Source organism: Nicotiana tabacum, chromosome 1, assembly GCF_000715075.1.
Source record: "Nicotiana tabacum cultivar K326 chromosome 1, ASM71507v2, whole genome shotgun sequence".
Classification (NCBI taxonomy): domain Eukaryota; kingdom Viridiplantae; phylum Streptophyta; class Magnoliopsida; order Solanales; family Solanaceae; genus Nicotiana; species Nicotiana tabacum.
Genome location: NC_134080.1, coordinates 117,767,145 through 117,794,047, shown reverse-complemented (window position 1 = coordinate 117,794,047; position 26,903 = coordinate 117,767,145). Strand labels below are relative to the sequence as shown.

At 41.2% G+C, this 26,903-nt stretch overlaps 1 long non-coding RNA gene across 1 annotated transcript; it reads left to right on the top strand.

Annotated features, from left to right (window-relative positions):
- Window positions 1-5,191: 5,191 nt before the first annotated feature.
- On the top strand, window positions 5,192-22,333 carry LOC142181690 (uncharacterized). The gene is made up of 3 exons (XR_012710614.1): window positions 5,192-5,438; window positions 6,117-6,208; window positions 22,046-22,333. It is a non-coding gene; the product is annotated as an uncharacterized LOC142181690 (long non-coding RNA).
- The last annotated feature ends 4,570 nt before the right edge of the window (window positions 22,334-26,903 follow it).

Genomic DNA, 26,903 nt, shown 5'->3' with positions numbered 1-26,903 from the left:
ATCCATTGGCTACATATTTGGCACTTCCTCAGGTTTATGGGTGGTACACCGACCCCTATACTGCTATTTTCTCCAATACCTTCGTCCTCGTGAATAGGTGCATTCTGTGTGCTAGACATGTTTAATCCTGAGAATCAAAAAATCTTGACAAGAAAAAGTGTAAAGATAACTTTTGTAACGAGAATCAGTGATAAATTATCACTATTATCTTTAGCCCCATGGTGGGCACCAAAATTTTTATCTCGAAAAATGTGAGTAACAATTAAAGATGATTTGTGATTTTAAATATGTGTGATTTATTCAATACTAGTGAATATACAAGTAATATTAGGTTTAAGTAAGAAGAATTGATGAACCAAACCAATGTTGTTAGGGCGACGGGGACCTCGAGCTCGATTATCTCAGGGGCCTCGAGGTGAGTTAAGAGAAAACAAAGTATGAACAATAAATTGAATACAATAAAGATGAAGAACAATTGAGGAGCACGAGAAAAGCAGAGTAGAATGTTCTATTGCAGTGAATGAGATATCATAATCTTTACAAATGATTGGGGTTCCGTATATATAGGAGGGGAAAACCCTAATATGGTGCATTCCCAACTATGGTAAAGAATTCTATTGGTGCACCCGTATAACAACCTAGTACGGACTCATATTATTTCGTACAAATCTTATCCTTTAATTTATGCCATGATCCATGTGTCCTTGAGAAATTTCTACCCTTTCTTTAGTGTCATCGACATTATACTGTCGTCGAGGTAGATCACAACAGGTCTCTGATTTGCTTCTTGAGGTGCGCATATCCCGGCCAGGCTCGATTCTTACTTCGAGCTTCCAAACTCGAGCTCGGGGTATGATAAAGTCTTGGAGCTCTCCGAAATCAAAATCGGAAGTCCCTATACCAAGATATCAGACTTTGTCGAAATTTGATAGTTAAAGGCTAAATGAATTGGAAATGTTTGACCAATGTTTGAATTTTTAGATAATGGGTCCGTATTTTGGTTACGAAACTCGATATAGGTCCAATACCACATTTATGATTTGACTATGAAATTTGGTGAGAAATGGAGTTTGTTTGATATGATTTGGACGTCCGGTTGTGAAAATAGAAGCTTCAAAGCTTTCTTGAAAATCTCATTTAATTTGGTGTTCAATTCGTAGTTTTAGGTGTTGTTTTGGTGTTTTAATCGCACGAGTAAGTTCTTACAATGTTTTTAGACTAGTATGCACATTTGGTTTAGATCCCGGTGGCTCGAGTGAGTTTCAGATAGGCTACGGAGTGAAATTTGACTTGGAGAAATTTGCTGGTGTATCTGATTTTGTTGCACGCCTCTGATTTCGCATTAGCAAGATCAGGCATCGCATTTGCAATCTCTAAGGGGTTCGTATTTGCGAGCTTCTAATCGCAAAAGTGAAGAGAAGCTAGGCCACACACGTTTCACATTTGCGAAATATTCTTCGCATTTGTGAAGTGGGTCTAGGGAAGGCATTCTTCACATTTTCGACGACTATGTCATATTTGCGGTCATGCAGAGTTTGCATTTGCGAGCCATTCTTTGCATTTGCAAAGACAACAGATGTGTTGTCATGACCCTAAAACCGACCCGGTCGTGATGGCACCTATCGTGAAACTAGGCCAGCCGACACATTTCCAAAATAGTTCAACATTTTATTTAAATCTTAAATAATACCATTTTCATCAAAAATTCCATAAAAGATGTAAAGTTAAAATCAAAATAAAAGCGGAAAATAAAACTCCCGACCTCGGGTGTCACTAAGTCATGAGAAATACCACATGTGTTCCAAAAACATAACTAGACCAAAATAGTCTAAAAATATCCAAAGTACACTAGAGGGTAGATAAGGAAGGAGAAAGTCGGGACTGCGAACGTCAAACAGCTACCTCGATATCTCCGATGAAATCCGCGTCTGGAATAGTCAACATCCGCTTTCGTGGCCTGAAATACATGTATCTGCACACAAGGTGCAGGGGGTAACGTGAGTACACCAACTCAGTACATAATAAGTCCAAACTATGGACTGACAGGTAGTGACGAACTAAACTCAACAGGTAACACAATTAAACTGTAAAGTAAAGTAGGCATGCTTGCAGTACAAGTATTCAGCTCAACAGTAAGCAAATACAAATCTAAACAGTGTGAAGTATGAGGCTCAGCAAATCTCTACGTACTAAATGCACAGAAACCACGAACATGTACCATGTACCTCCAATCTCAAGTGCTCACCAACTCGGTGTTGTATATGGCCATCCGGCCCAGGGAAGATCCATACCGGAATATATACACATTACTAACAACAGTCACTCAGTATCGAGGAAGGCCATTCTAGCCCTATGGAGAAGATCCATCTCCAAGTATAAGTACTTCGGACAAGATCCATTCCTGTAAAGATCTATCCCTCAATAATATCAACTGCGCTCACTAGGGGTGTGTAGACTCTGGAGGGGCTCCTTTCAGCCCAAGCGCTATAACAAGCCAACGAAGGCATAATCAATATTCCGCTACGTCGTGTAGCCCGATCCCATATTGTCACTCAATATTAGGCTCTTGGCCTCACTCAGTAATCACACTTCAGGCTCACACACACGGGCTCACACTTTCATGATACTAGCCCGAAACAATGATATGATGTGCCAAATGATAATAATCGAGACTGAGACATACTAGGATATGAGTACCGCGTACCAATGAAACTAATGATATGACAGTAAGAAATGACCACTCATGTCTCAAAAGCATCGGCGTGAACCCCTGACATGGTGACTAACATGGTGACTAACATGATTTACAGCTTATTAACTTAATCACATAATCACAACACAAATATTAGCAGGTAATAGTTACCAAGCAGTGCCATGGAATGATCCAGGCAGCAATTCTCACGGTGCATGCCCACACGCCCGTCACTTGGCATTAGCGTCACCTCAATATTAATGATAGAACACGTAGTTCGGGGTTTCGAACCCTCAGAATCATGTTTGGAAGCATTACTTACCTCAAACCAAGCCAAAAGACTAGCCCGAGATACCCTTGCCTCTTGATTCAGCCTCCAAATGCTTCGAATCTAACAAAAATCAGTATATTATCATCAATATACGCTAAAGCAATGAAATCCATACAAAAATTATCAAATTAGACCATAAATCCCGAATTTGGCTCAAACCCAGTCCCTGGTCCCACGTCTCGAAATCTGATAAAAATTACAAAACTAGAAAGCCAATTCGCTCACGAGTATACCCATATCAAATTCACCAAAATCCGACGTCAAATGGTCATCCAAATCCCTAAAATCCACTCGCCAAATTTTCTTCCATTTTTCCAAAATTTCACCCCAAATTCCCAAAATAAATGATAAAACTGAAGACACAATCATAGACTTTAACCAAATTTGAGTGAAGAACACTTACCCCAATCACTCCTCTGAAAATTCCTTTCAAAATCTCCTTCTCCCGAGCTCTCTAATGAATTTTGAAATTATGGACTCAAACACTCGTTTTTGAACTTAAACATTCCGCCCAGATGTCTTCCTCTTCGCGAATGCGGTTGCTCCCTCGCGTTCGCGAAGCATAAGCTTCCTCAGACCAAAATTCCCTTCTTCGCGAATGCGAGGGCCCACTCGTGAATGCGAAGACCACTCAGCTAGACTCTACGTGAACACGGAACACTCCTTGCAAACACGTAGGCTTAATTGCCTGAAACTCCACATGACTGTTGACTCTACGCGGCATCGCGAATGTGTAGCCTTACTCTCTTGAACCTTCGCGAACGCGGGACCTACATCGCGAATGCGAAGAAAAACCCAGCAGCCTTAATCAACATCCCTTCACGAACGTGAGATCCCTCTCGCGAACGCGAAGAAGGATTTCTCTGCAACAAAACACCAGAAAATCTACCAACTTCCAAAACCAAGAATTGGTCTGTTAACCACCCGAAATTCACCTGAGTCCCTCGGGACCTCAACCCAAATATGCCAACACATCCCATAACATCATTCAAACTTAGTCGAGCCTTTGAATCACTCAAAACACTACCAAAACACCAAATTACCCTCGGATTCAATCCTAAGAACTTAGAAACTCTCAAATTCCACAAACAACGTCGAAACCTATCAAATCAGCTGCGAATGGCCTGAAAGTTTGCACACACGTCACAAATGACACTACGGACCTACTCCAATTTTTGAAATTAAATTCCGACCCCGATATCAAGATTTCCACTACCAAGCGGAAACTTCAAATTTCCAATTTCGTCAATTCAAGGCTAATTCTACCACGGATCTCAAAATTACATTCCGAACACGCTCCTAAGTCTAAAATCACCTAACGGAGCTACCCGAACAATCAAAATTTACATCAGTGACCTACTACACATAAATCAACATCCGATTGATTTTTTCAACTTAAGCTCCTAAATTAGAGACTAAGTGTCTCATTCCACTCCAAGGCCACTCTGAACCCGAACCTATTATGCCCTGCAATATTACTTCGATATTACGCCTCGTATTATTACATTACGATTATGTTACGTCCTGCAATATTATATTACGATGATATTATGCCCTGTAGTATTACATTACGATTATGTTACGCTTCGCAGTATTAAATTACGACGATGTTGTACCTTGTAGTGTTGTACGTTAAATTTGTCGTAAGGTAATTGACTTCAGTCCAAGAAAAAGATTATTCAGAGATTATAAGGATAATGCTATTTCACAAGTGATGAGTAATTTCGTGAAGGTGAAAGGGGTAGCAAGTCAAAGAAAATAAATTTTCATCCAAGTTTTGCATGTGGAGTTAAAATACGGGTCGAGCGTTAATACCCGATATTTACGGACTAGTACAACACAAGGTACCACATGACCATAATAGTATGATGTATAAGGTGTATAAGATGTGTTAAAAGTAAGTAGTATTTTAAGTAAATTGAGATAATTTTTAATTGTGCGGGTTATTGATTAATTACCGGGTAGCGGGATATTACGTAGTTAAATTAATTAAAAAACTTTGTATAAAGATGAAAGAGTAACGTGGCAGAAAAACTCTTATTAAGAAAATGACTCTTAGTTAATTATTAGTAGGTGACATCCTAATTCTTTAATCAAAAGACACCACGACTTTAAAGCTTTTAAACCTTGCAAATTTCATTTCCAATACAGAACGTTAGCATTCGGAGAATTGATTCTCAAAGACACTTCAACCAAATGCAACTCTTTCTTAATACTTTCAGTACCAAAACACAGCAATAAGAAGAGAAAAACATTAGCAATCCTTCTTGCAACCAAACTATTCCAACAAGATCTAGCAACGTAAAATTTTGCAGTTCTAAAGGAGTACGGTGCAATCTTGTCCAAGAATATCATACGGATTTTACTCTACTTCGATTTTCCATTATGTGTTTTCGCAAAAGAGAATCGGTTCAGGTATGTTAAGGCTATCCCTTTATTCTTTTTTCATGATCTATACCATACAAATGAAACGAGCAAATGCGTAATTTTCATAAATGACACTATTCATAGAAATACTAGGGGTGTCTATATTCTTATTTTCCCATGTGAATTATTATTATATCTTCTGTTCATGGGTCTCAAAAAATACGTATTTGATAAAGTTTATCCGAAAGGCATATTGATTTTTATGGCATTCTGAGGAAATCTTATTAACGTATTTCATATGCATTTCATAAATTTATATATGCACATTAACCCATGACCAGATGGCATTATATACGCATATATATATGCATATATATAGGTATATGGGATATGAGAACGGTTATGGCGTTATACACGCACCACCACCTAATCAGCTGGTATACCTTGATGATTTGCCCACAGTGGCCGAGATGATATGAAAGGATTCCCTCAAAGGTCTGATGATGTTATGAAACATGTACCCATGCATGACATGACATTCATATGCATATGCATGACACTATAATTATTTCATGATTTACAGAGTTATCCCGACTTACAGGTTGAATCATTTACTCTATATTTCTCCTATGTCTATTATGTACTTATATATGTGCCTTGCATACTCGGTTTATTATTCGTAATGACATCCCTTTTGCCTGGGGATGCTGAATTTTATGCCCACAGGTCCCGATAGACAGGTCGAGAGCCCTCCAAGTAGGCTATCAGCTCAACGGATGATGTTGGTGCACTCCATTTGCTTCAGAGTTGCTTGTTTGGTTAGTATGATTTAGATGTGTATTGTTTGGTATGGTGGGACTCTATCCCGATCTTTATGAAAATTATATATTCTTATAGGTTTGTAGACAGACGTCATGTACGTAAAAGATTACATGGCCTTGTTGGCCTATGTTCCGTTTACGAGTGGCTATTTTAGTGTTATGGGCCCGTATGTCTTGTGATAAGTTGGTATCACATGTTGAATTCTACTTATCTGACATCTGCCTTTTGGCTCAATCATCTATGATAGTATGACATGAAAGGATACATTATATAGGTACTCAGTTGAGTAAGGTAGCGGGTGCCCGTCGCGGTCCATCGGTTAGGTCGTGACAAAAGTGGTACCAGAGCAATTCTGTCCTAGGGAGTTTACAAGCCGTGTCTAGTAGAGTCTTGTTTATGGGTGTGCAGTGCACCACACTTATAAGAAGGAGGCTACAGTGCATTAAAAACAGTCACTCTTTCTTCTTACTCTAGATCGTGTGATAGAGTAAGAGATACCTACATTTAGAAATATGGTCGGTAAGAGATATTGTTGTGGAAATGTTGAGTTAGAGGAACTCGATTTTGCATCTTGCTTGTGATAAGTAAATGTGAGGTCTTCAGCAGATCATGTGCGTACTAAAAGGTGTAAGCATCTTGATAAGGAGTCTTGAGGCAAGAATACCTATCCACCTTAATGGTGAAAGACAATGATAGATTGAGGAGATAAATATAAGTTTCAACAAGCAAAAGAAGCAAGGTGAAGAAGAGTATGAGGCGCCCTATTAATGAAGGTTAACAGTGTTTATAATTTAGGCAGAGGAATATAAGTTTTTTGAGTTATATTCAACAGTAACATAGGTATGTACAATTGGCCGTACCCATCTCAGTTATGCCCTGTGGGGGCTAACAGGTGTAGTTTAAGAAAAGGATGGAACATCAGGATCCGACTGCGGTTAGAGTAACCCAAAAAGGTGAATGGATTGTTTGTGTTAGTTGACATTTCTGAAGGGTATTAAAATGTGCTTATAGATCTTCTTATATGATACCCAGATAGTTCACTCTATAATATTACAATTAGATGTGAATACTATCATGATAAAAAAATAATTCAGAAGATAGGCACTGAATGGGATAAATATTACCTTAGTGTGACCCTCGTCCCTCGTATAGCAACGACGTTGAGAAACCCGAAGAGTCGATGGATGAAGCAAGGGGAGCAAAAAGCAAAAGAATGTCTTTCTGAAATTTTCACAAGAAAGGGATAGGCAGAAAGATTGGCAGAGTAATGAGAAGAGAGATAAGAAAGAATTATGAGTAAGGTGCGATACATGGACGACAACGGTATATCAAAAAGATGACGGTATTACTAGGTCCATAGTTAGGTGAAGGAAGAGACGAGAGATGATAGGCCTTGAGACAATAAAAGAGTATAGGCCATAAAGTCATATATTCATTTAGAGAAATAAGTTCGTGACTCTAACGTAATTACCAAGAGGAAAAGTTAGATCTCAGAGTAATAGAAACCAGTATGGATTGGTGAACAAGATAAGCTAAACATGAATTAGGGACTGAGTGATTTGATAATAGTCAACATCATGAGAATTTCGGATTTCGTTTCGGCAATAATAGAAGGGACAACAGAAGAAAATTCATGAGAAATTCGGAGAATCATCATTCAGGCAGATGCTTCCCCTAAAGCAAGCAATATGACCAAAGTTAAGCTTCAGGAACTGTGTATACCAGGTACACTAGGTTTCACCATCGTAAGTAAGGAATTTTGTTATCCTTGGTATAGAAGGATTACCGCAAGGCAAGCAAGGATCATCGATGGTGTAAAACGACGCCAATGATGAAGAGGTAAAACATCTATAGGTAGATCTTCGTAGCGCTAAATATTAGTACTTCCCTAAAGAGAGGATATGGGGTGATGTAGCATAAGTAAAAATTGAGTGGTTCTAGTAATTATGGAATGGTAAAGGAAGAATGTGATAAAATGAAAAAGGGATGAGATTGCACTTATTCAAAGCCCATATATATGCTACTATACTAGTGCATTAAGCAAACACGATCTCAAAGAGAGAAAGTAAGGGTTCATGTGCGAGATGTTATTGATTAATAAGGAGCTAGTGTGAGAGGTAAGTTAAGACAAAGGAAATAACCCAAGAAAGATTACGCGGAATATTGATACGGGAATATTCAAACATGTAGTTAGTAGTTGACTCAGGAAGAGCCTATGGCTAGACAAGAGGATATAGACAAATCAACATATCATGCAAGATAAACATAGGGAACCCAAATATGAGTAAACAGCCTCGCAGATATGACATCGTGATCCTTAAGAAATATTCGGATAAGAGTTGGGGTAGATAAAGATATCATATGAGTGTTATGAAAATAAAAGAGCGTACCACTGGGAAGTCAGTCATGATATTATTTTGGAAGTAACCCTACAAGAACAAGGGTATGGAGATAAGTAACTACATGTAATTATAAGCGAGGAAGAACATAAAACATTTCGTCAGACATACAATGTAACAAGCTTACAAATTTATAAGACCTAGAGGATCCCTGCCCCCAAGTACCACAATGAAAGACTAATTGAGGAAATAAGGAACATATGTAACAATAGTTTAACTACAAAATTGTATGCACTCCAAAAGAAAGTTGCACCTACCATAGCTAATGATCGGGGAGTAAATCCAAAAGTAATATTTGAGACCATATGAGTTGCACAAAAACTTCGACATGCGTGAGAACTCAGATAATCTAAGTATGCATGCAAAATGGGGCAAAAGACTAGGAAAAGCAATTACCTACATTTGAAGAAAGCTAAGATGGAAAAAAAGAAATTACTCGATATTACGTCCCGCAGTATTACATTACGATTATGTTACGTCATGCAATATTATATTATTATGATATTACGTCCTACAATATTACATTACAACGATGTTACTCTTTGCAATATTAAATTACGACGATGTTGCATCCTGTAGTATTGTACGTTGAATTTGTCAAAAGGTAATTGACCTCAGTCCAAGGAAAAGATTATTCGGAGATTATAAAGATTATGCTATTTCACAAGTGATGAGTAAATTAGTGAAGGTGAAAGGGGAAGCAAGTCAAAAAAAATGAATTTTCGTCCAAGTTTGGCATGTGGAGGTAAAATACAGGTCGAGCATTAATGCTCGATATTTACGGACTAGTACCATACAAAGTACCACATGGCCATGATAGTATAATGTATAAGCTATGTTAAAAGTAAGTAGTATTTTTAGTAAGTTGAGACAATTTTTAATTATATGGCTAATTGATTAATTATCGGGTAGCGGGATATTACCTAATTAAATTAATTAAAAAACAATGAATAAAGATGGAAGAGTAACGTGGCAGTAAAACCCATATTGAGAAAATGACTCTTAGTCAATTATTAGTAGGTGACATCCTAATTCTTTAATCAAAAGACACCTCAACTTTAAAGCTTTTAAAACAAAAACCTTGCAAATTTCATTTCCAATAAAGAATTTTAGCATTCCGAGAATTGATTCTCAAAGACACTTCAACCAAACGCAACTCTTTCTTAATACTTTCAATACCAAAATATTGCAATAAGAAGATAAAAACATTAGCAATCCTTCTTGAAACCAAACGATTCCAACAAGATCTAGCAACTTAAAATTTTATGGTTTTTAAGGAGTGTGGTTCAATCTTTTCCCAGAATATTATATGAATTTTTTCCTACTTCGATCCGCCGTTACGTGTATTCACAAAAGAGATTCGGTTCAGTTATGTTAAGGCTCCCTTCTTTCTTTTGGGACGATCAATACCACATAAATAAAACGAGCAATTGTGCAATTTCCATAAATGACTCTATTCATAGAAATACTAGGGGTGTCTATATTCTTAATTCTCCATGTGAATTATTATTATATCTTCTGTTCATGGGTTTCAAAAAAATACGTATTTGATAATGTTTATCCGAAAGGCATATTGATGTTTATGGCATTCTGAGAAAATCTTATTAACGTATTTCATATGCATTTCATACATTTATACATGCACATTGACCAATGACCAGATGACGTTATATACGCGTATATATATATATATATATAGGTATATGGGATATGGGAAAGGTTATGGCATTATTCACGCACCACCACCTGATCAGCTGGTATACCTTGATGATTTGCCCACAGTGGCTGAGATGATATGATGGGATGCCCTCAGAGGCCTGATGATGTTATGAAATATGTACCTATGCACGACATGACATTCACACACATATGCATGTCAGTATAATTATTTCATGATTTACAGAGTTGTCCCGACTTACAGGTTGAATCATTTAATCTATATTTCTCCAATGTCTGTTATGTACTTATTTATGTGCCTTACATACTCGGTACGTTATTCGTACTGACATCCCTTTTGTCGGGGGACGCTACGTTTCATGCCCGCAGGTCCCCGTAGACAGGTTGAGAGCCTCCAAGTAGGCTATCAGCTCAGTGGAAGATATTGGTGCGCTCCATTTTGTTTGGAGTTGCTTGTTTGGTTAGTATGATTTAGACGTGTATTGTTTGGTATGGCGGGACTCTGTCCCAACCTTTATGAAAATTATGTATTCTTAGAGGCTTGTAGACAGACGTCATGTACGTAAAAGATTGTATGGCCTTGTCGGCCTTTGTTCAGTTTACGAGTAGCTATTTTGGTCTTATGGGCCCGTATGTCTTTTGTATAAGCTGGTATCACATGTTGAATTCTACTTATCTCACAGCAGCCTTCCAGCTCAGTTATTTGTGATAGTATGACATGAAAAGATACGTTATGTAGGTACTCGGTTGAGTGAGGTAGCGGGTGCCCGTCGCGGCCCATCGTTTGGGTCATGACAGAAACAACCAACATGATACGTTGAAATATAGATGAACAACACATAAAGAATCAAAAATGGGCAAACGGGGCCGTAATTCATAAAATGACCGGCCGAGTTGTTACATCCTCCCCCTCTTAATCAAACGTTCGTCCTCGAACGAGCCAAGAAAGATACCTGAAGCCTCAAACATGTGTGGATATCTGCTTTGCATCTCGCACTCGGTCTCCCAAGTAGCCTCCTCAACGGGCCATCCTCTCCACTGCACTTTCACTAATGTTATATCCTTTGATCTCAACTTTCAGACCTGCCGCTCCAAAATAGCGACTGGTTCCACATCATAAGTCAAATCACCATCTAACTGAACCATGCTGAAATCTAAAACATTAGACGAGTCGCCAATATACTTCTGGAGCATAGAAACATGAAATATCGGATGTACACTCGACAAGCTAGGGGGCAAAGCAAGCTTATAAGCCACCTCCCCAATCCTCCGAAGCACCTCAAAATGCACAGTGAACAGAGGCACAATTTGCCCTTCTTCCCAAATGTCATAATACCCTTCATGGGTGAAACCTTCTCCCCAACATAATAAGACACATCTCAAACGTTCCCGTCAGCATAACTCTTTTGTCTTGAGTGCGCCATATGAAGTCGCTCCTAAATCACTTTCACCTTGTCCAAAGCATCCTGTGCCAAGTCTGTACCCAAGAGAATAGCCTTGCCCGGCTCAAACTAACCTACTAGAGATCTACATCGTCTCCCATATAAGGCCTCATATGGAGCCATCTGAATACTCGACTGATAATTGTTGTTGTAAGCAAACTCTGTGAGCAGTAGAAACTGGTCCCATCCCCAAAATCAATGACATAAGCGCGCAACATGTCCTCTAATATCTGAATTGTGCGCTCGGACTGCCCGTCTGTCTGAGGGTGAAAAGTTGTGCTCAACTCAACCTGAGTACCCAACTCTCACTGTACATACCTCCAAAACTGTAAAGTAAACTTAGTGCCTCTATCTAAAATGATGGAAACTGGGACACCATGCAACCGAATAACCTCTCGGATATAAATCTCAGCTAACTGCTCTGAAGAATAGGTAGTACACACAGGAATGAAGTGAGCGACTTGGTCAGCCAATCCACAATCACCCATATAGCATCGAACTTCCTCAAAGTCCATAGGAGTCCAACTATGAAATCCATGGTAATCCGCTCCCACTTCCACTCTGGAATATCTATCTGTTGAAGCAAGCCACCCTGTCTCTGATGCTCATATTTCACTTGCTGAGAATTTAGGCACCTAGCTACAAATCCCACTATGTCTTTCTTCATTTTTCTCCAATAGTAGTGCTATCTCAAATCATGATACATCTTCACGGCACCCGGATGGATGGAATACCGCGAGCTGTGGGCCTCCTCCAAAATCAACTCCCGAAGCCCATCCACATTGGGAACATATATCCGGCCCTGTATCCTCAATACTCCGTCATCACCAATAGTCACATCTCTAGCATCGTCGTGCTGAACTCTGTCCTTGAGGACAAGAAAATGAGGATCATCATGCTGGCGCTCTATGATACGATCAAACAAGGAAGATCGAGAAACCACACAAGCTAAGATCCGACTGGGCTCTAAAATATCTAACCTGACAAACCGATTGGCCAAAGCCTGAACATCAACTGCAAGGGGCCTCTCCCCAACAGGAATATAAGCTAAACTGGCCATACTCACCGCCTTCCTACTCAAAGCATTGGCCACTACATTGGCCTTCCCTGGATGGTACAAGATACTAATATAAGAGTCCTTTAGCAGCTCCAACCATCTCCACTTCCTCAAATTGAGATCTTTCTATTTGAACAAGTGATGGAGGCTATGATGATCAGTAAACACCTCACAAGACACACCATAGAGATAATGCCTCCTAATCTTTAACGCGTGAACAATGGAAGCCAACTCCAAATCATGAACATAGTAGTTCTTCTCATGGGGCTTCAACTGATGAGAAGCATAAGCAATCACTATACCCTCCTGCATCAACACATACCCGATACAACCTCTAGAAGCATCATAATATACTGTATATGAACCTGAAGTTCAATGCGGTCTTGAGCTTCTAAATGCTCGCCTCACACTCGTCCGACCACCTGAAAGGAGCACCCTTTTGGGTCAATTTGGTCAAGAGTGATGCTATAGATGAAAATCCCTGAATGAACCGACAGTAATAGCTCGCCAAACCATGAAAGCTGCAAATCTCTGTTGCTGAGGATAGTCTGGGCCAACTTTGAATCACCTCTATCTTCATCGGATCAACCTGAATACCCTTACTGGACACTACGTGCCCCTAGAAAGCCACTGAACTAAGCCAAAACTCACACTTGGAGAACTTTGCATAAAGCTTCTCCTCCCTCAACCGCTGCAATACAACTCTCAAATGCTCGGCGTTCTCCCCTAACTATGCGAGTACACCAGAATATCATAAATGAAAACAATCACAAACAAGTCTAGATAAGGCTGAAACACATTGTTCATCAGATGCATGAACGCTGCTAGGGCATTGGTTAGCCCAAAACACATCCCTAGAAACTCATAATGACCGTATCGGGTCCTGAAAGTTGTCTTAAGAATGTACGAGTCCCTGATCTTCAACTGGTGAAACCCTGAACAGAGATCAATCTTGGAGAACACTCTCACCACCTGAAGCTAGTCAAATAAATCATCAATACGAGGCAAAGGATACTTGTTCTTGATTATGACTTTGTTCAACTGCCTATAATCAATGCACACCCTCATAGTGCCAACCTTCTTCTTCACAAATAGAATGGGTGCACCCTAGGGTAACACACTAGGCTGAATAAACCCCTTATCGAAGAGTTTCTGAAGCTGCTCCTTCAACTCCTTCAACTCTGCCAGTGCCATACGATACGGTGGAATAAAAATGGGCTGAGTGCCGGTACCAAATCAATACCAAAGTCAATATCCCTGTCTGGTGGCATGCCCAGCAGGTCTGCAGGAAACACATCCGGAAAGTCCCTCACTACGGGACTTAATCAGTGGTAGGAGTCTCTATACCAACATCCCTCACAAAGGCCAAATAAGAAAAACAACCCTTCCCAACCATCCGTTAGGCCTTCAAAAATGAAATCACTCTACTGGGAACATAATCCAACGAACCTCGCCACTCAATCCGTGGCACCCCCGGCATAGCCAACGTCATTGTCTTAGCATGATATTCCAAAATAGCACGACACAGAGATAACAAATCCATGCCCAATATCACATCAAAATCAACCATGCTAAGCAATAAGAGATCCACTCGGGTATTCAAACACCCAATAGTCACCACATACAACTAATATACACAGTCCATAACCATAATATCACCCACCATAGTAGATACATGATCAAATGAAACAAGAGACTCGCGGGGCGTACCCAAACAATGAGCAAAATATGATGACACATATGAAAAAGTGGAACCGGGGTCAAATAATACAAAGGCATCTCTGTGGCATACAACGACAATACCTGTAATCACAGCATCTAAAGTAATAACATCTGGCCTGGCTGGGAGTGCATGGAAATGGGCTGGACCACCACCTGTTTGACCTTCCCCTCTAGGGCGACCCCTAGCTGACTAACCTCTACCCCAAGCTGGCTGGGCGAGTGGGGAAGTAACTGGTGCTAAAGTCAAAGGCTGACTCCTCTACTAGAATTAACCTCCCATAAAACTGGTAAAAAACCTCTTGATATGACCCAAATCTCTACACTTGAAGCAACCTTTCCCAGAAAATAGTGATGAGGATTGAAGGGAACCCAAGCACCGGGATACCCACTAGAAGAACCAGGCATAGATGAGACATGAGCTGATGGTGCATGAGTCTAACTTTGAGCTGGAAGGGCACAAAGAGATGAGTGACCCTGATGTTAACTGTGAGAACCATGGCCAGATAACCCACCACGGTGACCCGAACGAGCTGGCTGAGCATGTCTGAATGGACGACCTCTACCATGCTAAAACTGATCTCTGGAAGGAACACCACCAAAACTACCAGATCCCCAAGGCCTCTTGGTCTTTCTCTCAACTCGCTCCTCGTAGTAAACTGACTCTATCTCTCAGATACCCTCTCTCTGGTCACAAAAATTCATAGCTTATAAGTGAGGCCATCAACGAACCTCCTCATCCTCTCCCTATCCATGGGAACAAGCCAGATAGCATGATGGGCCAACTCGGAGAATCTCATCTCATACTGCGTCGTGGTCATACCCCCTAACGCAGCTGCTTGAACTGCTTGCGTAGCTCCTCTCTGCGGGAATGCGGTCATACTTCTCTAGGAAGAGAATAGAGAACTGATGCCAGGTAAGAGGTACTGCACCAACATGCCTACGTCTCTCATAAGCATCCCACCAAGTGAAAGCAGCTCCAGAAAACTGAAAAGTAGTAAATGAGACCCATTAGTCTCTAGAATACCTGTTGTACATAGAATCCTCTAACACATGTCCAAGAAACCTTAGGCATCCTTACCCTCAGCACCACTAAAAGTCGGAGGCTAAGTTTACCAAACCTCTCCAATCGACATTACTCATCATCAGGCATGGATGGAACTACATAATCCTAAGCAGGTGCAACCGGCTGGGCTGGTGGTACCTCCGATGTGTAAAGTCTCTGAGAAACCTGCTCAGATGTATGAGCGGTGGGATTCTGAGTGCCTCCCACGGTCTGAGAAGTAGCTGCTATAGTAGAAATTGTGACCGCCTAAGCAAGACTAGTGCACATAGTCAAGATCTGAGCCAAGGTCTCCAGAAGACCCGGAATAACAATAGGCATAGTCGGTGCCTGAGCTGGTCCTGCTGGAGCATCCCCCGTTGGAACCTGATCAAGAATTGGGGCGGCTGGTGGATCTGCAGGTGCTTCCCTAGCTAAGGTGCAGGCTACACCCCTGCCCCTACTACGGCCTCAACCGCGACCTCAGCCTCTAGTGGCCCCAACTGGTGGTACTGGTGGTCGTCCGTCCTGACCGATAGCACATATCCTCACCATCTGTGAGACAAAAGAATAGCGAATGTTTAGTACCAGAATCAACAGATTCTCACGACAAGAATTCAAGAATGTGAAGTTTTTCCTAAAGGTTCTGCAGCCTCCCAAAGATAAGTATAGACGTCTCCGTACTGATCCACGAGACTATACTAAACCTGTTCATAACTCGTGAGATATATGTAACCTAGGCTCTGATACCAACTTGTTACGACCCCAAAATCGACCCGATCATGATGGCGCATATCGTAAAGCTAGGCTAGCCGACATATTTCCAAAATGGATCAACAATTCATTTAAAGCTTAAATAATACCATTTCAACTGAAATTCCATAAAAGATGTAAAGTCAAAACCAAAATAAAAGCGGAAAATAATACTCCTGACCTCGTGTGTCACTAAGTCATGAATATATTGAAAGCATATTGAGAATGTTGGTTTACCTAATTCCACGATAGGCGCTATCACGATGGGTTAGGTATTTGAGTCATGACAAGTTGGTATAAGAGCATTACATAGGTCTCATGAGTCATGAGTAGGTTTAGTAGAGTCTTGCGGATTGATAGGGAGACGTCTGTACTTAACTTTAAGAGGCTGCAGAACCCTTAGGAAAACTCCACATTCTTGAATTCTTGTCATGCAAATCTATTGATTCTGGTAACTAAACTTCTGTTGTTTCATTCTCTCACAGATGGTGGGGACTCCTACTACTGGGCAGATGGACCGCCACTAGTACAACCAGCTAGGGTCGCAAGAGGCTGAGGTTATGGTAGAGGCCTCTATAGGGGCACGGGTGCAGCACACACAATAGCTGGGGCAATACCTACAGATCCACCAGTTGCCCCAGATGAAGAATAGATCCTAGTTGTGGATGCACCAGTGGGACCAACTCAGGAACCACTTGTGCCTATCGTTATTCTTGGCCTTCAGGAGGGCTTATCTCAGATCCTGACCATGTGAACCGGCCTTGCTCAGGTAGTCTGTGTTTTGACGGCCGCAACCACTTCTCAGACCGGGGAAGGCACTCAGATTCCTGCTGCCTGCACACCTGAGCAGGTAGTACAAAGACTCCAGACACCCGGGGCACCACCAGCCTAGCCATTTACAGATGTTCAGAACTATGTGGTTCCTGATATGCTTGAAGATGAGCAGCGTAGATTGGATAGATTTGGGGGACTCCTGCCTCCATCTTTCAGTGGTGCAGAGGGAGAGGATGCATAGGGCTTCTTGGACAGGTGTCAGAGGATACTTCATACAATAGGTATTCTGGAGACCATTGGGGTCTCGTTCGCTACCTTTCAGTTCTATGGGGTGGCATTCAGTTGGTGGGAAGCTTACAAGAGGCGTAGGCCGGTCGGCACAGCACCCCTTACCTGGCAGCAGTTCTCTATTATCTTTCTGGAGAAGTTCGTGCCTTAGTCCCATAGAGAGGAGCCGCGTAGACAGTTTGGGCAGCTTCATCAGGGTGACATATTTATGACACAGTATGAGCTGCGATTATCTGAGTTAGCCCATCATGCTATTTGTTTGGTTCCCATAGACAAGAAGAAGATCAAGAGGTTTATGAATGGCCTCACTTATCAATTGAGATTGCTTATGACCAAAATAAGAGTGTCTGGTGCTACTTTTGATGAGGTTATCGACATTGCTCATCAGATTGAGATGATTCACAGTCAGGAGAGGGTTGAGAGGGAGGCCAAGATGCCTCATGGACAGGGTAGATTTAGCGGTGCTCATTCAGGGGGTCAATTCAAGCACGGTAGAGGTAGTCCTTTTAGGCATGCTCAGACGGCTTGCCTAGTTCACAGTGGTGCATCATCTTGAAATGGTCATCACAGTTATCAGCAAGGCTATTCATCACGTGCTTTATCGAGTCACATTTTCTCAACCAGGTCCTTCTGCCATTTATCCCAATGCTTAGGGCTCCCTTTAGTCCCCAGAACTAGCACTGGGGATTTGCTATGATTGTGGGGAGTTTGGTCACATGAGGATAGAGTGTCCCCGTAAAGTGGGAGGTCCCACTCCGTAGAGAAGCTAGTCTATGTTATCAGCACCAGTTCCTCCACCACCCGCTCAGCCATCTCGGGGTGGACCCAGTCAGCTAGGGGTTGCCCAAGAAGGGGAGGCTGATCAGGGGATGACCAGGCCTATTTCTATGCTCTTCTTACTAGACCAGATGCTATTGCTTCAGATGATGTGATTACAGATACTATCTCAGTTTTCCAAAGACATGCATCTGTATTATTTGACCCTGGTTCCACTTATTCATATGTTTGCTCATATTTCGCTCATTTTGTGGACATGCCCATTGAGTCTTTAGTTTCATCTGTACATATATCTACTCTGGTGGGCGATACTATTATTGTGGACCGCTTATATCTGTCATGTGTGGTGAATCTTTTGCTGATCAGTATGGTTTATTTTGATGTGATATTGAGTATGTATTAGTTGTCTCCATGTCATGCCATTCTAGATTGTTATGCTAAGACTGTGACATTGGCGATGTCGGGGTTTCCTAGGGTTGAGTGGAGCGGTTCTATAAACTACTTAAAGGCTCCGTGGATGGTTGAGAAGGGTTGTTTATCCTATTTGGCATTCGTAAGGGATGTTAGTGCAGAGTCTCCTTCCACTGATTCTGTTTCGATGGTGCAGGATTTTCCGTATGTGTTTCATGCAGACCTATTGGGCATGCTGCCTGATAGGGATATTGACATCGATATTGATTTAGTGTTGGGCGCTCAGCCTATTTCTATTCCACCGTATCGTATGGCACTAACAAAGTTGAAGGAGTTGAAGGAACAACTTCAGGAACTCCTTGATAAGGGGTTTATTCGGCCTAGCGTGTCACCTTGTGGTGCACCTGTTCTATTTGTAAAGAAAAAGGATGGTACTATGAGGATGTGCCTTGATTACAGGCAGTTAAACAAGGTCACAGTCAAGAACAAGTATCTATTGCCACGTATTGATGATCTATTTGACCACCTTCAGGGAGCAAGGGTGTTCTCGAAGTTTCATTTGAGGTTAGGGTATCACCATCTGAATATTCGGGATACAGATATTCTTAAGACGACTTTCTGGACCCCATATGGCCATTATGAGTTCCTTGTGATGTCTTTTGGGCTGACCAATGTTCCAGCACGTTCATGCATTTGATGAACATTGTGTTTTAGCATTATTTGGACTTGTTCATTGTTGTATTCATTAATGACATCATGGCATACTCTCGTATCCAGAAGGAGCATGCCCATCATATGAGGATTGTGTTATAGAGATTGAGGGAGGAGAAACTTTATGCAAAGTTCTCCAAGTGTGAGTTTTGGCTCAGTTTAGTGGCGTTCTTGGGTCATATGGTTTCTAGTGAGGAAATTCAGGTGGATCTGAAGGAGATCAAGGTGGTGTAGAGTTGGTCCAGACCTTTCTCAACCATGAAGATTCCGAGCTTTCTTGGTTTGGTGGGCTATTACACGGAGTATTCAGACGGGCAAAAATCGCTCGCTTTATCTTTGCGCGAAAACCCTTCGTGTCTTCGTGCAAAGAGGGGCAGCTGTAAGCACGTGATTTTTGCTTCACGGACAGTCACTCCAAAAGAAATAGTAACAAAGGACCTCGCTGTACAATTTTCAATTTTCCGTAACGTGTGCTGCTAGTCATGTGTGGTTCTGTCCATTTTGTCCATTTTTACATTATTAAACAAAATACAAAATGTGTATGTCCTGGTAATTAGACCATAATTCATTCAGTAAAAGAAAAATTCACAAAAATATTCTAGGGTGCGATTTAACCTATTTAAATATTTTGATAATTATGTTTGTTTGAATTTCATTTTATTTTTAGTTTTAAGATTAGAAAAAAGAAAGGGAGAAAAGAATGAAGAAAACGGTTTGGGCCAAGGAAATAAACCAAAAATAGGCCCAAACCAATTCGATCAGGCCCAGTCCAAATCCGGTTGCCCAGACACCTCCTGAAACGACACCGTTTCAGGCCAATCCATCTCAGCCGTTCAAACTCTCGATCCAACGGCTCAGGACCTCTATCAGTAACCCGCTTCAAAACCCGACCCAGGAACCAATCCGATCCAACCCCTCACTTAAACCAAACGACCCCGTTTGACTACCAAACGACCCCGTCTCATTTCTCAGCATCAGATCCCAGCCGTTGAGATCATCTGATCTAACGGCTCAGATCCAATCAACCTCCCCATATATAAACTCAGCCCTTTACCCCGCACCCCCTATCCGAACCCCCCCCCCTTCAGTCATCTCCTTCCCCGAACCCTGAAACCCCCAAACCCTAACGCCGCCCTAGTTTCCCTTCCACCAAAACCCGACGGCATGAACGCCGGTGGCCACCTCTCGAACACCCTAAGACCCCCTCACTCTCCTGAACATGGATCTGTTACTCCCTAGCCTCGAATCACTTTCGTTCGTCTCGAATCTTCATTTGAAGATTTGAGTTGAACCCGGATCTATGCCAAACCACCCCATCTTCATACCAGACACCCCCTGACCTTCCTCGTGACCAAACCAAGCTTGGTTTGGTCCGAATCTACCCACAACTCCCAAAAATCCAGATCTAAAAATCCAGACTTTAGAACACATGCACATGGGGAATCCGTCTAGCCTTAACGGGGGTTTGAGGTCTAATAGACCTTAATCAAGGTGTTCTCATGTGAGAACACCCTTATTAAAGTTTGTTCGGCCTCAAAGGGTCAATGTCGAGTCAGATTTGGTTTAGTTTTGTTTGGACATTTTTGGTAAGTTTTCTTTTCCTTTTGTTTTATTCAACTGCTAGTTAAGTATGTTAGCATGTTCTGTTGTGTTTGTTCGGTGTTTTCTGATACTCTTCTTAATTTCTTCCGTCTTTGTAAAGACCTTTTATTTGGTCAATTGTTTTCTGTGTATGATTTGAATGTATTCTGTGATATACATGTTCGATTAGATTAGTCGTCAAACGAGTTAATTCATATAGGTTCCCAGTGATTGAACAAAGTTGTCTGAAGTCACTCGGGACTCTGTACGTGTTGTTTATATGAACGATTGATTGTTATGTGTTACGACTAATATAGTCGAGTCGATATATGTCGTCAATTAGTTGCAGTCATTAATGATAACAACTTGATTCATGTTGTTTATTTTTGCTGTGATCGTATTTGAATCCCATTAGGAACTGAATTGTATTGCCTATTGATTTTGTTCAAATTGAATTAAAGAACATCTAGGGGAAAGGTTATAATGGCAGATTCAGACTTTGATTTTAAAACACGATGCCATTTGGTTTGGACCGTGGGCAGCATGTGTATGGTTAGCTTTAAGGAATTAAAATAACTGGACAGCATGTGCTGTCAGATTATATTCCCACTGCCCATACTTTTGTTAAATAAACAAGTGATTAGTACATTTTAACAACAAAAGAGAGAGGGGCTGTCAGGAATTTGATGGGAGTTTTATTTATTTAAAAGAGGTGAGTGGAAAAACAACAGGGAGGGGGGAATTTGGAGTTGTCAAAAAGACTGTAAAGTGTTAAGGTTAGGCTATAAAAGAGGCAGACCTTCCATTAGAATGGGGGTTCAATTTTTGGAGTCTGGAGAGATCCTGGGAGTAAGAAAAACTAAAAAGGAAAAACAGAAATAAATTTCAGAACATTGTGAATGAGTATTGTCTAGAAGAAACTGTGCAAGAGTCCAGTTTGATCAGACTTTCTGCGGGGTTTTGCTTTTCCTGTTGTCTGCCAAGCTTTCTTGTGGTTATTGGATTTCTGTTGCTGTTACATTCAACACTCTGGGCTGTTGTTTCCTGCTCTGTTTTTTTTTGGGATTGTTCATTGGTCGCTCGACTCCTTGCTGAGCTTCACCATTATCGGCTGTTTATTTGTTGCTGTGTCTGTTGCTGCTGTTGATTGTGGCACACTACTCGACTGATTATTCCCTTTCTTCCTTTCCTTTCTATACCAGGTACACACCCAATACACTGTCAGATGTAACTGGAAATTTGAGCATGAATGTAAATGAAAGACCTGAAGAATTTTGTTTATATACATAGTTTGTCCCTTGAAATATCATGTAATGTATGAAATTTTATGCTTGTTTTGGATGCTGGAGATAGCCTTCAGGTTCGACAACTGTCAATGAATGGTAGTTTGAATGTTAGATTGTGCATATAGGATGGTGATAAGAGTATGCCTAAGGCAACAGGTTATATCTCAGATTTAGTGCAATAGTGTAGTATAAGCATGTAATGTATGCCAAGCATGAAATTCGTACACTAAATAAGTTCTTTCCTTTCCAATAAATTGCTATATATAACTCTTAAAACCATGTTTTAAGATCAGGAACACAAACTCAGGGCCTCAACCTCACAAAGATCGAGTTCAGGCCAAAACAGGCCAAGCCAGCCTGCTTCGAACAAGCAGTGGCCCAGGTCTGGCCAATCACGCTTGGGCTGGATTTGGGCCCGATATTATTTGTTCGGACAGCCTCGTTTCTGATTTAGGCATTTCTGAATGTTGTTACAATCAACTTGTAAGCATGTAATTAATTAGGACTATCTACTGTTTTACAATTGATAAGGACAAACGCGATAAGAAACGTAGTTGCTATAGGATATCCTTTTAAAATAAGAACGAGATGAGCCTCGATGAAAATAAACAAAACGTGCAAATGCGGGGCCCTTGTTTAAATGTATATTATCGAAGCATTTAGGTTCCCGGATGGGTTGTTTAGCAAATCTCACAACCTTCCTAAAAATAACAATACGATAGACTCTTTAGGACGCGCCTTAATAAATCTTACCTTCTTAAACTCGGGTGCGCATTTATGTGACCCAAATCCAATTCTCAACGGAGCCTAAATGTGTTTCTAATCACGGGTACATTGATTGTGACGTGGTTCGAGATGCATGTCCATGACGTTGCAAATTCATAAAAAATAAAGAACGAGATGAGCCTCGCCAAATAAAAATACAAATTGCGGGGCCCTCAGTAAATATTTGCTTTAAAAATTATTTGGATTTCGGGATGGACCGTTTAGTGAAATTCCACGGTCTTACCCAAAATAAGTTCGCTAGTCGCTTTAGGCGCGTCTTTAGTAACTTAATTTCCTTAAACTTGGGTGCGCATTGATGTGACCCAAATCCCAATCTCAACGGAGTCAAAGTGTGTCGACAACCACGGGTACATTGATTGTAACGCGGTTCGAGATACATTTTCACAACGTTGCAATTCCTGATAAAAACAGTAAAATGATAAAAGCGGTTAAAAGTTAAATTTTGCACATAAGTTCACACTTGTATAAAATCAGATAATCAAGCCAAATATGATAGTTAAGCGACCGTGCTAGAACCACGGAACTCGGGAATGCCTAACACCTTCTCCCGGGTTAACAGAATTCCTTATCCGAATTTCTGGTACGCAGACTGTAATATAGAGTCATTATTTTCCTCGATTCGGGATTAAAATTGGTGACTTGGGACACCCTAAATCTCCCAAGTGGCGACTCTGAAATTAATAAACCATCCCCGTTTCGATTGTCCTTTAATTGGAAAAACTCCCCTGCGCCCCTCGCGGGTGCGGAAAAAGGAGGTGTGACAGCTCTAGCGACTCTGCTGGGGACTTTTGACCCATAACCACTGGTTCAGGGTTAGAAATTCGAGCTTAGATAAATTGTTATATTTGGTTATATCTGATGTTCACATGTTTGAGCCTAATGTGCTAAATGTTGCTTTTACCGCTTTGATATTATCTGAACTGTATATAAACTGTGCCGAAACCCATCTCTTCTTTCCTCCGGGGAAAGGCTCGCTGGTCGAGACTCCCTATTCTGTTAGTGTCGATACCCGAAATAAGAAAGAGGACGGATAAGTTACGAAGCCGGACGGCCTTTTGGTTCCCGGTAAGTTGCCCCTCCTCGGCTCGAGTTGTCCGCTCGGGTACACTGTCTAGAACACTGACCCAGGTTTTGAACATAGAATAACGTGACTTCATGCCGGATCCCTAGTAGGAACGCTTATTTGCATCATGTTGCATATGACTTAGGGGACTCAACACAGGGGTTGGGTCCGTCTAGGACTAGCAACCTGATATGAAAGGACCATCCTAATGCATCCCATTTGTTTTCCGTGCATTTATTTGTCTCGAGCCCGCATGCTGACCAGTGTTTGAATAATGTGAAATTGAAAAAAAAAAAGAAAAAAAAGGGAAGGAATAGCGGTTAAGGAGTTAATTGTTTATTTTTGAAAAAAAAGGCCAATGCCAAAATACCGTCAAAACTCTGCCGAAATTTTGAGAAAATGAAAAGAAAATGTCTTATTAGTTTTGTTTTATTAAATGCAAAGGAAAAATAGAAAAGAAGAGAAAAAAAGGGGTCGTCGTTCTGCTTTTATATACTTTTTATATATATAAAAAAAAAAAAAGAAGAGGGGTTTTCATAAGGTTTTATAAAAAGTATATGTCTAAATAAAGTTTTTTTTTTCACTTGGCATAATCACAAAAATGAAGATGGAAAAGAGTCTTATTTTTGATATATATATATCTCTACATATATATATATAAATATAAATATGTCTTTATTTGTGGCAAAAAAAAACTTGTTTGGCCAAAAGTCATGGAAGTTTTTAGACCCTTAATTTTCAAAAAAAAGGTAATAAATGTGCAGGATGAGCACAGTAATAAATGTGCAGGGTTTTTCATAAAGTTTTATAAAAAGTATACGTCTAAATAAAGTTTTATTTTTTTATTCACTTGGCATAATCACCCTAATAAATGTGCAGGATGAGCACGGTACAAAACGAACCTTTTTCAGTAATGACCAAGATCCCGTTTGAATTGCGGTTATGGTGGAACGACTTAGGCAAAGAAGGGCAAGACAAAGTAAGGAAATATCTGAAAGGTCTCCCGGACCTACTAAACGTTCAGCCTCGGGGTGATATCATCAGATCATTGGTCACTTGTTGGGATTCCGCACACAACGTGTTCCATCTTTCGGACTTCGAGCTCACCCCGACGTTGGAAGAAATAGCAGGGTACATCGGGATTGATGAAGCAATTGAAACGTGACCAATTGAAACGTGACCACGAGAAGACTGTGGCCAAAATAAAGAGGGAGATGGCTACACTTGAGTTTAAAGCAGTTAAGCAGGCCGGGGATTTCCAATCGGAGAGTAGATACTGTTACGACTTGTTGGCCCAAATGAAGGAAGAAGTGCGACAGCTGAGGGATCAGCATATACAGGACTCACAGGTATTCAAGACGTGCAGTGATCAGATAAGACACCTACTCATAGAGAAGAAAAAAACCAGAGACAAGATCAGGGCCATTGCCCATGCCATCATCAGAAGGTGTCGACGGTGTGAAAACATGACCTGCGTTACCGTTCTCCCAGTAGTGATGGGTTATGTCAAACAGACCATGCACGAGTTGGAGCAGCTCGAAAGGGATCTCGCACCTAGAACCGCGAAAAGGCCGAACGATGCCTCGCGGGTCCCTAAGTTGGAAAATTAACCTCTGGTCGAGTCTTGTTTTAGTTGAGCTTTGATGTTTTCCCATATATTGTTTTCCATTTTTCCTTCAATCAAATAGGGTCAAAGAACCGTGGAGTCTGTACTGTGGCTATTTTGTTTGAAGCAATGTGTAATAGCAAATTTTGATAATGAAATTAAGTGACTCCGGAAGAATTTCTATGTGTCTTTACTTTGGGGCAGAACTACGCCTGGTCTGATTCACGCGGGGATGTGATACGTAGGCAATCCCCATAAGATTCGACCGCTTTTAATAAATAAAGAAAAGAAAATGTAAATAAAATAAAACGCAGAGTTTCGCAAAATACTTTAAAAGAGACGAATGAACAAGCCGGGATGACGCATGTGGTTTGAAGCAAAGCATGTAGAAACGGTTAACTGCCTAGGTGCATTGCATCCTCTATGTGTTATGATCAAATCTGTTAAGCTCTAACACTAACAAAATTTGTTGTTGTCTGATACCAGACAGTTAGTTGTTAAAGAATTCTGGCAACACATTCATACCAAACCAGATCCAAAGGACCGGTAGCAACAAGCATGACTACTTCAGAGAATAGTAATGAGGAAGAAAGGCCGATGAGCCAGTTGCTAAAAGAGGCAATGGAAAAGATTGAAAGGATGGGACTAGAGATGCATGCAATGCAGCTAGCCCTGGCCAAAACACAAAAGAGCCCTGAGACACTGGGACACATGCCGGAGTACCCTCACTCTGGCCCTTCCACAAGCCGCCCAAATCCCCTCTATCATCAAGAAAGAAGCCCTCATGATTCCCAAGCTCCACCACCCCATCAACCTCTCCCAACACCCAATATTCCCATTTTTGTGGGACCTGCATCAGCCCCTTTGCAGCGAACGACCAGTTAGCCATTGTTTCAGGCTCACGATACACAATACTATCCCCCTGAGCCTACATTCCATGCACCCGAACCACAGGCTTACAATCCCCATCTGGAAGTACCGGCAGAGGTTGAGAAGCCGGTTAAGGCCCCTGAACAGGATGAAGTGTTAAGAAAGTTCAAAAGCCTGGAGCAATCCTTCAGAAACTTGCACGGGCTGGGCAATCAAGTCAGCGTGACATACAAAGATCTGTGACCTTTCCCAGATGTCCAACTCCCGGCTGGGTTCAAGATGCCCAAGTTTGATTTATATGAAGGGCACGGTGATCCCATGGCACATTTGCGGGGATTCTGTAGCAAAATGAGAGGGGCAGGAGGCAAGGATGAGCTTTTGATAGCTTATTTCGGCCAAAGTCTGAGTGGATCTGCACTGGAATGGTATACCAGGCAAGATTTCAGCAG